The following is a 16,931-nucleotide window of genomic DNA, read 5'->3' on the forward strand; positions in this document are numbered from 1 at the left end:
GAATTTTCTACATTGTGATGCAATATGATGGCAAAGGAGATGCGCTATGTTTCATCGGAGGTAAGAAAATTACCTTATTATGATGGTTTAACTGACGTAGATATGTTTTTGGAGGAATTTGAGCGTGAGGTCCCTGAGGACCACTGCTTCCAAGCATTAGAGTTGGCAATGCGCTCTATGCCCACACAATGGTGGGATACGCATAAGGATAATTTTGTTGGATGGCGAGATTACAGAAGAATGATGAAACTACGATTTAACACTAGAATAACTGAGAAGTATAATGGAAAGGATGATCTGCGTGATCACCTAGAAAAATGGACTAAGGGATGGGGAAGAAAAATGTAGCGAGAGTGGGTACACATGCTTTTTCATGCCTTGGATACAATCCCCATGAAATGGTATCTTAAAATGGAGCTCCACCATGGCACCGCGGAATGGGATGTATTGAAGGAAGGGTTCTTAATGACTTTCAGTTTTGAGGACGAGTTTGCAAGCATCGATGAAGCACTATAATAAATTAAAGTGGTTATCTTTAGAACACCGAAGGAACGTATGGAATGGACCCAACAAGACTAGAGCACCCATGTGCACCACGCATTGGAATGCTATAATGTGACCTCTGAAGAGGAAGAAGAAGACCCAAGTAACATCAATATTTGGAGGAAAAATGACATCACAAAGTCGAAGGCCCACAAATATAAAACCCGAACATCTCCGTACCTTTAAAGACAAAGCAAGCAAACATTGGCACTAAAGGAGAACTAAAGTTCGAAAAAATTGGAGATTATTGGGATGATGCTATAGTAGATAAAGTTGTCAAATTACTTCGCAAAAACTAGGATCTCTTTCCCACCAAGTTTTCTGATTTAAAGGGCATCCTCGATGATTTGGGCATCATGAAGATCACATTGAAACCTGATGTGAAGCCTATTAAGTAGAGGCCTTATCACCTTAATCCTAAGTATAAAGAAAAGGTTCGCCAAGCATTGGATAAGATGCTAGAGGCGGGCATCATGGACCCTGTTGAAGAATCTGATTGGGTGAGCTTGATGGTGGTCTAAGAGAAGAAACAAAAAGGAAAAATAAGGATTTGTGTACATCTACAGAATCTTAATGATGCCTATGTTCACAATCCATTCCCAACGTCATTTATAGACGAAGTCTTAGAAAATGTTCGACGGCATGAGACCTATTCCATTACAAATGGATTCTCGGGGTATGATCAGATCAAGATCACACCAGAGGATAGAAGCAAGATAGCCTTCACAACGGAGTTGTTGGGTGTGGAGCATGATGATTTAGAGGTATTTGTTTCATCTGGATGTAAACCCAGGAAGTTTGTACACCCCTCCACGCAGAGGGGTGCGGGGGGGACTTTTCCCCCTCGCAGGGGTTCGGGGGTAGAAGCATGATATGGACACATTATATAGTGATAGCTAAAGTGATATTCATCTTGCAAAGAATTCAGCATTTCATTCTAGGACTAAACACATATAGCTCAAGTACCATTTCATATGATCAGTGTTGGAAGATGGAGAGTTGAAGCTGGAAAAGATACACACTAGCCAAAATCCTGCAAATATGCTAACAAAAGTTGTAACCAGGGAGAAACTGAGAATATGCTTAGTTTCAATTGGTCTTCAAGGATGACGATGAAGATGACAAATAACCAGGTCCAAAGAGGGGTCATTGTCCAGCAAATGAAACAGTGGTGAAGTTGCTACAATCATTCTCCAAGTGGGAGATTGTTGGGTGTGGAGCATGATTATTTAGAGGTCTTTGTTTCATCTGGATGTATACCCCAGGAAGTTTGTACATCCCTCCATGTGGGGGGGTGCAGGGGGGACTTGTCCCCCCCGTGGGGGTTCGGGGGGGTTGATCCCCCCTGGCTGGGGGTTCCGGGGGCCAACGGTCCCCCGGCGTGGGTTTCGGGAGCCGTGCCCACGAATCTGAAAACAGATGTAAAATTTCCTTGTAAAAGTATAGTAATTTCTAGTCAATCTAGGTCGTTCATTAGGTGGATGATCTGATAGTAGAACTTATGTTTAGTTTAGGGTTTTTTGCCCTAGAAGGCAACCCCCATTTTTGTATGAGGGCATTATATTGAGGCTGTGTAATAGATGTGTATTCTCCGAGCGAGAAATAGAGAAGTGAGACTGTGAGAGAAAACATAGGTTATTAGAGCAGATCTATTGTAGGTTGTGTCTCTTCATTTTGCTGGATAATAGGAAGGAAGGACTGGCTATTCGAGGTGGACGTAGCCCAAACTGGGTGAACCACGTATATCTGTGTCTCTCTGGTTTTATGCATTTTCTGTGTTTATATTTATGCAATATTCTATGTGTTCCATTGCTCTGTAATCTATAATTTTCTAACAACTAGTATCAGAGCCGAAGGTCTATTTGGTTGATAAAATTGTACGAAAGAAGGGTTCCTTGTTTGAGTTGGAGAAATGGTGGAAGATAGTAAGCTTAGGGTTCAGAAATTTAACGACCAAAACTTCTCACTGTGGAAGATGTAGATGGAAGATTATCTGTATTAGAAAGATCTGTACCTACCATTGGGCAGAAACACAAAGATGTCGACGGGTATGACAGATGAAGAATGGAACCTTCTCAATAGAAAGGCACTCGGAACAGTACGGTTGTGCCTCGCAGCATCAGCCACCTTCAACATTTCGAAGGAAACAATGACAGAGGGTTTGGTTAAGGCGTTGGCGAAACTATATGAAAAACCATTAGCCTCAAACAAGGTATTTATTATGAAACGGTTATTTAATATGAAGATGTCGGAAGGTGGATCTATTGCAGGATTTTAATACTGTTACAAGTCAGTTAAGTTCTGTAGGGGTAAACTTTGATGATGAAGTTAGAGCTTTGTTATTCTTGTGCTCATTGCCAGAAAGTTGGAACGGTTTAGTAATGGCCATTAGTAACTTTGTTTCTGAATCTAGTACTTTAAATTTTGATGACATTGTTGGTGTTATCCTTAGCGAGGAAATGCGACGGAAAATCTCCTTGAGACATCGAGTAATGCTTTGAGCGCAGAGTCTAGGGGAAGAAAAATGGAAAGAGGAAAGAGCTCAGGATATCGCAGTAAATCAAGGAAAGGCAGATCCAAGTTTAGATCAAGGATAATGTGCTAGAAATGTGGAAAGAAAGGACACCTAAAGAAATACTGTAGATCTCGGAAGGGAAAAGAAGGAGATGCACAACAAGAAAATAATCATGAAGCAAATGTGACAGGTGAGGTGTTACAAGTTTCTTTGCTTCTTTCTTTCGAAAATATTACTGATTCTTGGGTGGTAGATTCAGGGACCTCATTCTATGCCACACCTGATAAGAAATACTTTCATGACTATGTTCAAGGAGATTTTGGACAAGTCCGTTTGGGTGATGATAAACCCTGTAAAAATTGTTGGAATGGGTAAGGTTCTTGTAAAACAAAAGAATGGAAACCAATGGCTACTAAAGGAGGTAAGACATGTTCCAGATTTGAAAAAAAAATTGATTTGAATAGGGCAGTTAGGAGGTGAAGGTGGTGTGACAACTTTCACAGATAAAGCTTGGAAGGTCACCAAAGGAGCCCTGGTAATAGCAAAAGGCGAAAAGGTTGGTACATTGTATTTATGCAATGGTATTTCTAACTCTGTTAATGCTTTAACTTCCAAAGAAGCAGATGTAGCATTATGGCATCATAGGCTCAGACATATGAGTGAGAAGGGGATAAAGATTTGTCACTCAAGGAATTTGTTGCTGGGTTTGAAGAATGTTAATTTGGCCTTCTGTGAGAATTTCATTTATGGAAAACAGAAGAGAGTCAGATTTCTTAGAGTTGGGAAAGAGAACAAGAGCGAAAAATTAGACCTTGTGCATAAAGATGTATGGGGACCTACTCAGGTATCATCTCTCAGTGGCTCTTGTTATTATGTTACTTTTATTGATGTTGCAACTAGAAAAACTTGGATTTATTGTATTAAGAATAAATCTGATGTATTTGATATTTTCAAGAAAATGGAAAGCTTTGGTTGAGATTAAGACAAGAAAGAAATTGAAGTGTCTCAGATCAGACAATGGAGGTGAATATTACAACAAAGAGTTTGTTAGGTACTGTTCAGAGCATGCAATTCACAGAGAGAAGATAGTTCCAAGAACACCACAAGAAAATGGTGTGTCAAAAAGGATGAACAGAACAATCATGGAGTGTGCAAGGTGCATGAGATCACATGCAGGATTGCCTTTACAATTTTGGGAAGATGCTATAGATACTGTTGTTTATCTAATAAATAGAGGGCCTTCAAGTTCCTTGGATGGTGGTGTTCTAGAGGAAGCATGGATAGGTAAAAAGGTAAAGTACACTTTTTTAAAGCCTTTTGGTTGTGAGGTCTTTGTCCATATTAACAAAGAAAATAGAACAAAGCTTGAGGCAAAAGCAAAGAAATGTACCTTTATTGGATATGGTCTTAATGATTTTGGTTATTTATTATATGATTATGAAAATCACAAAATCATTAGGAGGAGAGATTTAATATTCAATGAAAAGGTCTTGTATAAGAATCAGTTGCAGGAAAAGGAACAGGAAAAAGAAAACAACGAATACACAGTTCTTGATGAGATCACTGAAAAAGTAAAGGTGCCTGAAAATAATAATAATCAACAACCACAACAATGGCAACCACCACAACAGCAACAGGCACCCTAAACTCCTGAAAGTGGTGTTAGAAGATCTACCAGGATAAGTATACCCCCTGAACGATACTCTCCTTCATTATATTATTTATTTTTGACTCATTCTGGTGAACCTGAATGTTATGAAGAAGCAATGCAGATTGAAAGCAGGAAGAAGTGGGAGCTAGCCATGGAAGAAGAGATGGACTCCTTAATGCATAGCCAGACTTGGGACTTAGTCAGGTTTCCTGTAGGAAAAACTACATTGAAGAATAAATGGGTTTACAGGCTGAAGGAAGAAGATGGAGGAAAACAAAGGTACAAAGCTAGACTTGTGGTGAAGGGGTTTGCATAGGAGAAAGGTATTGATTTTGGTGAAATATTTTCTCTTGTTGTTAAAATGACTTTAATCAGAACTATTTTAAGTCTAGTAGCAGTTGAATATTTTCATCTTGAGCAGTTAGATGTAAAGACAGCCTTTCTCCATGGGGATTTGGAGGAAGTGATCTGATAATCACCCTATGAGTGACCTCAGTTGAAGATTTATTAAACAAAAAGGTATTACAAAATCATGTGCTGGTGTGTGTGTTCTGTGTTATTGAAACAACGGATCGATCAGATTGCCAATACATAGAAAATAAGTGGAAAGACAGCAGAGAAATACAGTAAGCAACACAAAGACACAAACAATTTTTAATAAGGAGTTCACCCTATTCTCCAGGGCTACATCTCCAGTCTAGCTTCAGTGGTGGCCTTGTTTTATTGTGTCTTTAAGCAGAGAATTACAAATACATGGACTCAATGCGAGTTCTCCTAAAGCAGATTCACTTGGCAGGGTGGTTCTTGGATTCCCCAAGCCACTCGAAGTACACAGACTCTTGTTCTTCCTACCAGCTCTGTGACCCTTGGTCTACAGTGGAAAGAGCCAACTGTGATGCTCAATCCAGATAGATTCCTTTATGGGAAGGCTTGAATCTTCAAGCTCTCTGGTGCTCGATGTTGCCTGTGGTCAGCTCGGCCCTCTGTCTCCTCTACTTGGCTTTACTGCTCTTTGTGTTCCTGTCTCTCTTAGTTGCTTGGACTTCTCTCAATTCGGGTTTCCAATTAACTCTTCTCTTCTCTCTGTCTCTCCCTTTCTGTCTCCATTCCGACTGTCTCTATTCATGGCTTTAGTCATTCGATCCCTATGCATGTTCGGTTCCTCTCCCGCCTGCGTCGATTCACCTTCTGCAGCTACGCTTGGAGTTCCCTATTCGGCGTCAGCATGAACGCTCGGGAAGTGGCGACATGTCTCCATCTAACTGGTGCCAGCATGCTTCGTCAATTCGTTTCTTCCGTTACACTGGGTATGCATTCTTTCTCCACCGTGGCGGTCAAATGGACTCCAAATCCTTTTAGAATGCGGCTTAATTCCCCTATTGATTCTGCTTCCTCCATTGGGCGCAATCTCAGCCATCTGATCTAGGCTCCTCTAGATCCAACGTCATACGCACATCGAGCGCGGTTGACTTGCTCGACCAATAGCATGCAATCACGGCGGTTTTTCTCTCACCTCCACTGCCATGTGTCGATTGCTGAGTGGGATTGCTCCGCTCTCTTCCAAAACCCCTTACCATTCAAGGGCGCCTTGATCAATACCACCGGTTTTCCAGAGCGCGGGTCCCACCTTTATCCTTTAGCGCATTTTGTTTCTCTGCTCACGGTTCCCTGGCTCCCAACGCGACCAAGTGCTTAAGGCTCTTCCATTTTGGCGTTATTTTCCCAGCAAAGTGCTAATTGCACATCAAAATCGCCTCCTTTTCCCGTTCCGGGGCTCCCAGGGGCTACTTTGACCTCCTGCGTAGTCTCCATGGGCCTCGGTCAGTGTGCTTTGACCGAGGTCCTTGTCGTTCTATGTTGGCGACCATTGACAGTGGTTCAAGGCATTTTTTATCGTTGTTTTGGAATCTTCAAGGATTTGTTCAACTCGATATAGTCAAGGTTCTTAGAAGTCTCTTGTGGATCCAATTTGGATCACGGCCTCCCTACTTAAAAAGCTTTTGGACCACCAAAAGTTGGTTTTCTTCAAGCATCGACTAAGTGAGGAAACTGTTGTCTCACTTGTCCAATCTCAATCCACTTCACACTGCTTGGCTTTAAACCCTTAAGTCCAATCCTGAGGTATTCCACTTGTCCACTGTGCGTCGTCCTTACCTTCCTGTCTAGCATTGTATCTTCCTGCAACTCATTAAGATATTCAGGTAGTAGGTCGTCAACAGAAGGTAATTGACTTTGCTCTTCAGGGTCCTCAATCATTGAAGGTTCAAACAACCTCAAGCAATCTGCGTTCACGACTGAGTAGATGTGCATGTAAGTTGGCAGATCAAGGTGAAAAGCATTTTCACCAATATTCTCAAGTATCCTGAAGGGTCCATACCTGATAGGTTTTAGATTTTTACCTTCACCTTGCATCCTGTCCTTACTAATATACAGCCAGACTTGGTCTCCAACTTGAAAACTATGCTCCATCTGATGCTTATCATGCCTAGCCTTGTACTTGGCCTGGCCCTTTTCCAGTTGTTCTTGTACTTCCTGGTGGATCTCCTGGATCTGTTCAATGAACCTAGTTGCCTTGTCCACATCACTGTGTCTATCAACCATGGTATCTTTACCAAAGACAAAATCCAAAGGAGACCTCGGTACGAAACCAAATCAAGTCTCAAAAGGAGATCTCTGTGTAGAGGAGTGTTTGGCTCTATTGTAAGCATGTTGCACATAACACAAGTGTTCATCCCAAAGCTTAGGGTGTTTGCTACAATATCCTCTTAGTAACTGGATCACCGTCCTGTTAACTACTTCTGTCTGGCCATCTGTTTGTGGATGAAAAGTTGTGCTTTTCTTTAACTTGGTGCCAATTAGTTCCCACAGACTTGAGCAAAACTTACCCACAAATCAGGTGTCTCAATCAGATACAATAGAAGTGGGTAATCCAAAATGAACCCATACATGTTCAAAGAATAATTTTGCAGTTTGTTTAGCTGTAATTTGTTTACTACAGGGTATCAAAATACACATTTTGCTAAATCTATCCACAACAACATACAGATAATCATGACCTTTCCTAGATTTGGGCAGTCCTCCAACAAAATCCATGGAAATTCTTTCCCAAGGGTGAGATGGAACTAGCAATGGAGTGTACAAGCCTAGTTTCCTATTGTTGGGCTTGCTTTTAGCACACATAGCACATCCCTTCACATATCTAGAAATTGTTTCATTCATTTTCGGCCAATAGCAGAACCTTTGCAGCTGTGCAACTGTTTTACTTACCCCAAAGTGACCTGATATCAGAGAACTGTGTGCTTCCCTAATTATCTTTACTCTCTTAGTTTGTGGAATGCAGACTTTCCCACAATGATATAAGAGTCGGTCGTTCACATGATAGTCCATTTCTTCTACTCTTTTGCCTTGACTCAAAGTCGCATATACATCTTGAAAGTCCATGACCTGAGCATAGTGTTCTATGTAGCTTTCATGCAACACATAATTATAACAATGTAAACTTTGAAACGGGAACTGATACTGTTACCCGTTTCGTAGAGATAGCAAAAAAGTGACCTGATTTTGAAAATGGGTGATGCAGAACACACATGTTTTTTTTAGAGCATTGTTTTTGGCACTTTAATTTTTTTTATGTACATTACGTTTTAGAATGGTAGTAATTTTCATGCTGATTTAAAAAAGCGGGTATTCTACATCAGACTCTTTTTTTAAAAGACCTCTTTTTTGGCTTTAAATTTTCTAATGTATGAAATGTAAATAATTATTTTGTAAATTTGATCATTTTTGAAGTGGTCGTCTTCTTCATATTTTCTTGTTTTTATTTTAATTTAATTTTTTTTGTAGTGAGGTTTTTATTGTTTTGCAATTTTAAATTAGAAAATCGATATTTTGAATTTTCGATATTCTACATATTTATACATCCTTAATTAATTTTTCAATCCACATGAAATAATTGTTTCTAAAAAACAATATTGTTTAACAATGGACATAAAAATAACCCTTTTTAAAATAAATATAATAAAAAACTACACGTTTTGATAATTTTTTGTTAGAATTGACATGTCAAATCACAATTTTTATACGAAAATTTTAACTAAAAATGGTTAAATAATAGTTTTTTTTTTGAATTTCATGTCAAAAAAATATTAATAATCACTTTTTTTTCAAAAAATAATGATTAACTTAAAAATCAATGCGAAAATCACATATTACAAATATTGAACGCATAACAACTTTAATTGAGTGTTTATTCTTCTCATAAAATGTCAAAGTCAAAACATTGCAAAGCTTGATTTCCAATCATAACTTAAATTTAATCAACAATGTCACATAATCCAAACTCTTCGTTCTCTAGAGTTTCATCATTGTTTTCTTCCACAATATTTTCTGCTTCCTTTTGCTCATTTTCCTCTTCTAATGGATCTTTGAATCAGGCGTGAGTGGAGGGGTGCGTGGGAAGGGGAGGGTAGGCTTGCTGGCGGGCCGCCAAGGTGGTGCCTACATGGGTCGCGCCACCCCGGCAGCCTGCCCGCCCACCCAGCTGGTGGCTGGGAGATTCTGGGAATCACCCAGCTACCATCTGGGTGGGCAGGCGGGCCGTCGGGGTGGCGCCAGCACCCAACCACCAGCCAGGCGGGAGTACGGGCCACCTGGGTGGCGCCAGCCCTGGCCACGCCACCTCGGCGGCCTGCCCGCCCACCTGGCTGGTGGCTGGGCAATTCTCAGAATCACCTAGCCAGCAACCAGGCAGGCGGGACACTGGGGTGGCGCTAGCCTGGGTTGCGCCACCCCAACGGCCCGCCCACCTGCCCAGCTGGTGGCTGGGCGATTCTGGGAATTGCCCAGCGACCAGCTGGGTGGGCGTGTGGGCCGTCGGGGTGGCGCCAGCCCTGGTCAGGCTGCTGTGGTGGCACCAACCTTGGCCACGCCACCTCGGCGGCCCACCCGCCCGCCCAACCACTAGTCGGGGGGCGAGCGAGCCATCGGGGTGGCGCCAGCCCTGGCTGCGCCACCCCGGAGGCTCACCTGCTCGCCCGGCTGGTGGCTGGGCAATTCCCAGAATCGCCCAGCCACCAACCAGGCGGGCGGGCGGGCCGCCGGGGTGGTGCGGCAGAGGCCAGTGCCACCCTAATGGCCTGCCCGCCCACTTGGTTGGTGGCTGGGCAATTTCGGGAATCGCCCAGCCACCAGCAGAGCAGGCGGGCCCGCCTGGCTAGTGGCTGGGCAATTCCCGGAATCGCCCAGCCACCAGTCGGGCGGGTGGGCAGGTAGGCTGCCGGGGTGGCGCTGGCCTAGCTGTGCCACCCCAACGGCCTGCCAACCCACCCGGCTGGTGGCTGGGCAATTCTGGAAATCACCTAGCCACCAGCCGGGTGGGCACCCAGCGGCACGCCCGCTCGGGAAGTTAGTTGTGCCACCCCAACGGCTCGCCCGCCCACCCGACTGGTGGCCTGGCTGGTGGCTAGGTGATTCCGGGAATCGCATAACCACCAGCTGGGCGAGTTGTGCCACCCCGGCGGCCTACCCGCCTGCCCAACTTATGGTTGGGTGATTCTTGGAATCACCCAGTTGCGCCCGAGGTGGCAACCAGACGGGCGGGCCACCGGAGTGGCGCCAGCCCTGGTTGCGCCACCCCGAAAGTCCGCCCGCCTGCGCGACTAGTGGCTAGGCGATTCCAGGAATCGCCCAGCCACAAGTTGGGCAAGCGGGCAGGCCGCCGGGGTGGCGCGGCATAGGTCGGTGCCACCCGAGTAGCCAGAATCGCCTAGCCACCAACGCTGGGCGATTCCAGCCGCTGCCCCAACGGCCTGCCCGACCGCCCAGCTGGTGGCTAGGCAATTCTGGGAATCGCCCAGCCACCAGCCAGGCGGGTGGGTAGGCCGCCGGTGTGGCACTGCCAAGGCTGGCACCACCCCAGCAGCTCGCCCATCCACCCAGCTGGTGGCTGGGTGATTCTGGGAATCACCTAGCCACTAGCCGGGCGGGCGGGAGGGTCGCCGTGTTGGCGCTAGACCAGGCCGCACCACCCCGGCGGCCCGCCCACCCGCCTGCCCGCTCGCCACTAGCCACCAGCTGAGCGGGTGTGCACGCTGTCAGGGTGGTGCCAGCCCAGGCCGCCCACCTGGATGGCGGCACCCCGACGGCCCACCTACGCCCCCAACTTGTGGCTGGGCGATTCCGAAAAATGCCCAGCCACCACCCGGGCGGGCGAGCGGGTGGCCAGGGTGGCGGTAGCCCAGGCCGCGCCACCCCGGCTGCCCATCCGCCCACCCGGCTAGTGGCTGGGCGATTCCGAGAATCACCCAGCCACCGGCCGGGCAGGCGCGCGGGCCGACGAGGTGGCGCGGCATAGGCCAGTGCCACCCCGGCGACCGGAATCGCCCATCCACCAGTCGGGCAGGCGGGCGGGCCATCGGGGTGCGGCAGCCTGGGCTGGCACCGCCCCGGCGGCCCGCCCGACTGGTGGCTGGGCGATTCCGGGAATCACCCAGCCACCAGTCGGGTCGGCGGGCGGGCCGCCAGGGTGGCGCGGCCAGGGCTGGTGCCACCCCGGTGGCCCGCCCGCCTACCCGACTGGCGGTTGGATGATTCCCAGAATTGCCCAGCCACCAGCCGGGTGGGCGGGCAGGCCGTTGGGGTTGCGCGCCCCAGGCGTGGGCGCGGGCGAGTGAGGGGGCGGGTCAGGGGTTGGGGTGGGCGTGGGTGTTGGCGAGGGCAGGTGAGGGGCTGGGGCGGGTGAGGTGGCGGAGCAGGCGAGGGCGGGTGAGGGGGCGGGGCAAGTGCATGCGAGGGCGGGTGAGGGGGCGGGTCAGGGGTTGGGGTGGGCGTGGGTGTTGGCGAGGGCGGGTGAGGTGCTGGGGCGGGTGAGGGCGGGTGAGGTGGCGGGGCAGGCAAGGGCAGGTGAGGGGGCGGGGCAAGTGCGTGTGAGGGCGGGTGAGGGGGTGGGGCTAGCATGGGCATGGGCAAGGGCAGGTGAGGGGCCAAGGGGGCGGGCGAGGGCGGGTGAGGTGGCGAGCGAGGGCGGGTGAGGGGTGAGCGAGGGCGAGGGCGGGCGAGGGGGTGGGTGGAGGTGTGAGGGGGTGGGCGAGAAGGGGGAGGGTCCATGTGAAAGAGGGGGGGAGCTTGGGTGTGTGTGAGGGGGGGAGGGCGAGGGCGAGTGAGGGTGTTGGTGGGTGTGTGAGGGGGTGGGCGAGAGGGTAGGGTGCATGTGAGTGGGGGGGAAGGATGGCTGTGGGGGGGGGCATGTGTGAGGTGGGGTGGGTGCGTGTGAGGGGGGCTAGGCGAGAGACGGGGGGAGGGTGCATGTGGGGGGGAGGCGTGGGTGGGTGTAAGGGTGGGGGGGAGGTTGAGTGAGATGGGGGGGGGGGGAGGCTGGGCGAGAGCGGGGGCGGGGAGTGGGTGAGAGGGTGGGTGGTGCGTGTGAGGGTGGAGGTGCGTGTGGGTGTGCGGGAGGTGGGTGGCTGGGGGCGGTTGCGTTTGAGGGGTTTGCGTGTGAGGAGGAGGTGAGTGTGAGAGGGGACAGTGCATGTGAGGGGGGGAGGTGGGTGTGAGGGGGGAGAGAGCCGGATGAGGGTGTGGGGGTGGGGCGGGTGGGCCAGTGGCGTCCCCTCCCCTCCCCCCCACCCCCCGCCTGCCGTGGGGGTTGGGTGATTCTGAGAACCACCCAAGCCTGCTCAACCACCAGGAAAACATGTTGAATTTATACTTAGGAAAGAAAAATGATATTCTACCAAAAACATTAATGTGTTTTTTCCTCATAAACAACTTTGTTTGGCACATAAAAATTTGTTTTTACTAGCATTTTTAAAAAGTTTGAAAATTGTCCCTAAAAAAAAATCATTGTTCCAGTATCATGACTTTTGTTTTGAAGCTATATTTTGCACGAAAATTTTATAGTAAATTTCGTAGTCACTACCATTTTTAAAACATGTTAAAAATTGACCCTTAAAAAATAAAATCATCGTTCCAGTATACACACTTTTCGTTTTTAGCACTGTTTTTGATGGTTTTTCGGGGTTTTTTGGCCAGAGTTCTCATTTCAAAGTTTACATTGTTTTATGCTTAAGTATGGTAGATGCATTTATAATGGGTCTCGATAACATATCTACAACCTTGTTATGTATGCCCTTTTTATATCTGTTCACTAAATGAAACTGTTGTAGAAAACCCATCCATCTATAATGTCTTGATTGTTGCAACTTAGTTTTGGAGTGTAGATATTGAAGTGGATGATGATCAGTGTGTATTATTTTTTCTTTGCCCATTAAGTAATGTTTCCACTTTCTCACACTCTGAACTAATGCATACAATTCTTTATCATATGTAGGATAGTTAACTACTGCAGGATTAAAAGTCTCAGAATGATAAATATGGGTTTACCATGATGTGTCAACATTGCTCCCATGGCATGGTCACTGGCATCATTTTGGATCTCAAATGGTCTCTGTAGGTCTGGCAGTGCTAGTATAGGTGCTATACTAATCTTTTCTTTCAAGGTGTCGAAGGCTTTCTGCTGTTTGCCTCCCCACTGGAACACCTTGTTCAATCTTGTCAAAGCATGTAAGGGAGCTACAATTGAGGAAAAATATGAAATGAACTTCCTCCAATATTGTGTTGCTCCTAAGAAGCTTCTCACTTCTGTATCAGACTAGGGTTTAGGCCAATTTACAATGACTACCACTTTAGAGGGATCTATTTTCAATTTACCTCCCCCTACTATGTGACCCAAATAATTTAGAGAGGTTTTTCCAAATTCACATTTGGAGAGTTTAACATAAATTTTTTCTCTTCTCAAAACATCTAATGTCTACTTAACATGCTTTAAATGTTATTCCCATGTTTTACTAAAAATCAGAATGTCATCCAGATACACAATAACAAAATCATCAAGAAAAGGTCTGAGTACATCATTCATTAATCTCATGAAAGTAGCAGGAGCATTAGTTAGGCCAAAAGGCATAACCAACCATTCATAAAATCCCTACTTTGTTTTGAAAGCAGTCTTCCATGCATCTTTCTCTGCAACTCTGACCTGATGGTATCCACTGTGCAAATCTAGCTTGGTGAAATAAACAGCTTCCTTCAATTGATCTAAAAGATCATTTATGCGAGGAAGGGGATAACGATTTTTTATTGTTATATTATTTAGTGCTCGGTAGTCAATGCACATTCTCCATGAGCCATCTTTCTTTCTCACCAAAACGATTGGTGACCCACACGGTGATGTGCTAGGCCTGATCAATGCTTTCTCGAGCAACTCCTGCACCTGCTTCTTGATTTCAACATTCTCTAAAACAGACAACCTTTTATACCTGTGGCTGCAATGATTGTTTCATCTCCTGAATCTGACCCCAAATCTTTCTGAATAGCTACAACAGTCTTCTTCTTCTTTCCCTCGGACTTCTTAGGTCTTAGCTATGGATTCAGAATCCAACAGTGCTCATCATCATGCCCCTCCTTTTGACAGTGAGTGCATGAAGCTTTTCCTTTTTGTGCAGTGTTAGCCTTCCTTGCTTTCCACTTCTACTTCCTTTTCTCCTTGCTCTTGCTTATAGTGGGTTGGGATGGTCCCCCAACTTCTGGATTTCCATTCTTTCTTCTAGCTTCTAGATGAGTAGGTTGTACAGATACCTCATCTATACTAGTGAGATTAAAAATGAGGATGATATGCCTCATGTAGCTGTGTAGACCACCAATGTACTTCAAAAGAGTCTCTGGTGAGTCTAATGAGATACCCAACATCAAGGCTCTCTTTCTGAACTCTTGAGTATACCCTTGTACACTTTTCCCTTTCAACTGTTGAAGAGTTTGCCAACTCATCATGGCTTGTTGCATGTAGGCCAATGGATAGAATTGCTTTTTGATTGCAGCAACAAATTCACTCCAGACAGAGATGGTCTTACCATGCTTCTTCATATCAGCTTGGGTTCTGCCTTCCCACCAAACTAAGGTAGTGCCTCCTAGGCATAGGCTTGCCAGCTGAATCTTACTCTTTTCTGAGTCTATATTTTGTACTCTGCAATACACATCAATTTGTCTAATCCAATTGTCCAACTTTTCAGCATTTAGCTCTCCATCATATATAGGCAAATCAAATTTAACATCTAACTTAATCAAAGATGCTTTCTTATTATGCACAGGGCTATTAGGAGGTGTGAGAAAGCTTTCCTCTTTCCCCTTTCCTTTGGAGTGGTCATGGGAATGAGACTCATCTTCTTCTTTATCCTATTTAGAACCTGATGAATTTTCATCACTATGCTTTCTAAAGTCTCTATACATTTCCTCTACCATAGACTTTATAGCTAGGAAACTTTCTATGAATTGAGGGTCTAGCCCTATAGAACCTTCTTCTGACATTGTCTTCCGAGAATAGACTCTCCCAATTTCAGGATTAGTTTCCACCAAATCTCCTTCTCCTCACTTGAGCTTTGATCTAGTGAGCATTCACAGCTAAACCAACACAAGCTTGTCTAACCTTACAGCCTAGGGCTCTGATACCACTTGATCTGATAATCACCCTATGAGTGACCTCAGTTGAAGATTTATTAAACAAAAAGGTATTACAGACTCATGTGCTGGTGTGTGTGTTCTGTGTTACTGAAACAACGGATCGATCAAATTGCCAATACACAGAAAATAAGTGAAAAGACAGTAGAGAAATACAGTAAGCAACACAAAGACACAAACAATTTTTAATAAGGAGTTCGCCCTATTCTCCAGGGCTACGTCTCCGGTCTAGCTTTAGTGGTGGCCTTGTTTTATTGTGTCTTTAAGCAGAGAATTAAAAATACAGGGATTCAATGCGAGTTCTCCTGAAGCAGGTTTGCTTGGCAGGGTGGTTCTTGGATTCCCCAAGCCACTCAGAGTACACAAACTCTTGTTCTTCCTACCAGCTCTGTGACCCTTGGTATACAGTGGAAAGAGCCAACTTTTTTGCTCAATCTAGACAGATTCCTCTATGGGAAGGCTTGAATCTTCAAGCTCTCTGGTGCTCGATGCTCCCTGTGGTCAGCTCGGACCTCTATCTCCTTTGCTTGGCTTTACTGCTTTCTGTGTTCCTGTCTCTCTTAGTTGCTTGGACTCCTCTAAATTTGGGTTTCCAATTAACTCTTCTCTTCTCTCCGTCTCTCCCTTTCTATCTCCGTTCCGACTGTCTCTATTCATGGCTTTAGTCATTCGATCCCTATGCCTATTTGGTTCCTCTCCCGCCTGCATCGATTCACCTTCTGCAACTGCGCTTGGAGTTCCCTATTGGGCGTTAGCATGAATGTTCCGGAAGTGGCCACATGTCTCCATCTAACTGGTACCAGCATGCTTCGTCAATTCGTTTCTTCCATTACACCGGGTATGCATTCTTTCTCCACCGTGGTGGTCAAACGGACTCTAAATCCTTTTAGAACGTGGCTTAATTCCCCTGTCGATTCCGCTTCCTCCATCGGGCGCAATCTCAGCCGTCCGAGCTAGGCTCCTCCAGATCCAACGTCATACGCATGTCGAGAATGGTTGACTTGCTCGACTGATAGCGTGTGATCACGGTGGTTTTTCTCTCACCTCCGCTGCCACGCGTCAATCGCTAAGTGGGATCTCTCTTCTCTCTTCCAAAACCCCTTACAGTTCAAGGGCGCCCCGATCAATACCACCGATTTTCTAGAGCGCGGGTCCCGCCTTTGTCCTTTAGCACTTTTTGTTTCTCCGCTCACGGTTCTCTGGCTCCCAACGTGACCGAGTGCTTAAGGCTCTTCCATTTTGGCCCTATTTGCTCAGCGATGCGCTAATCGCGCATCAAAATCACCTTTGTTTCCCAATTTGAGGCTCCCAGGGGCTAATTTGACCTCCTGCGCAGCCTCCATGGGCCTGGGTCAGTGCACTTTGACCGAGGTCCTCGTCGTTCTACGTTGGCAGACATTGCCATTGGTTCAAGGTGTTTTTGATCACTGTTTTGGAATTTTCAAGGATTTGTTCAACTCGATACAGTCAAGGTTCTTGACAATCTCTTGTGGATCCAATTCGGATCAGGAAGATATATATATGCAACAGCCACAAGGATATGAGTTGAAAGGGAAGGATAAACTAGTGTGCAGGTTGAAGAAGAGCTTGTATGGGTTAAAATAGGCTCCAAGGCAGTGGTATCTAGAATTTGACAAGTTTATGTCTAAACAAGGTTATACTAGATGTCACTCTGATCATTGTGTTTATCCGAAAAAGTGAAATGATGGTAGCTAT

This window comes from Pinus tabuliformis, chromosome 9 (genome assembly GCF_031772625.1).
Source record: "Pinus tabuliformis cultivar Carrire ecotype Pingquan chromosome 9, CPIR1, whole genome shotgun sequence".
Lineage (NCBI taxonomy): Eukaryota > Viridiplantae > Streptophyta > Pinopsida > Pinales > Pinaceae > Pinus > Pinus tabuliformis.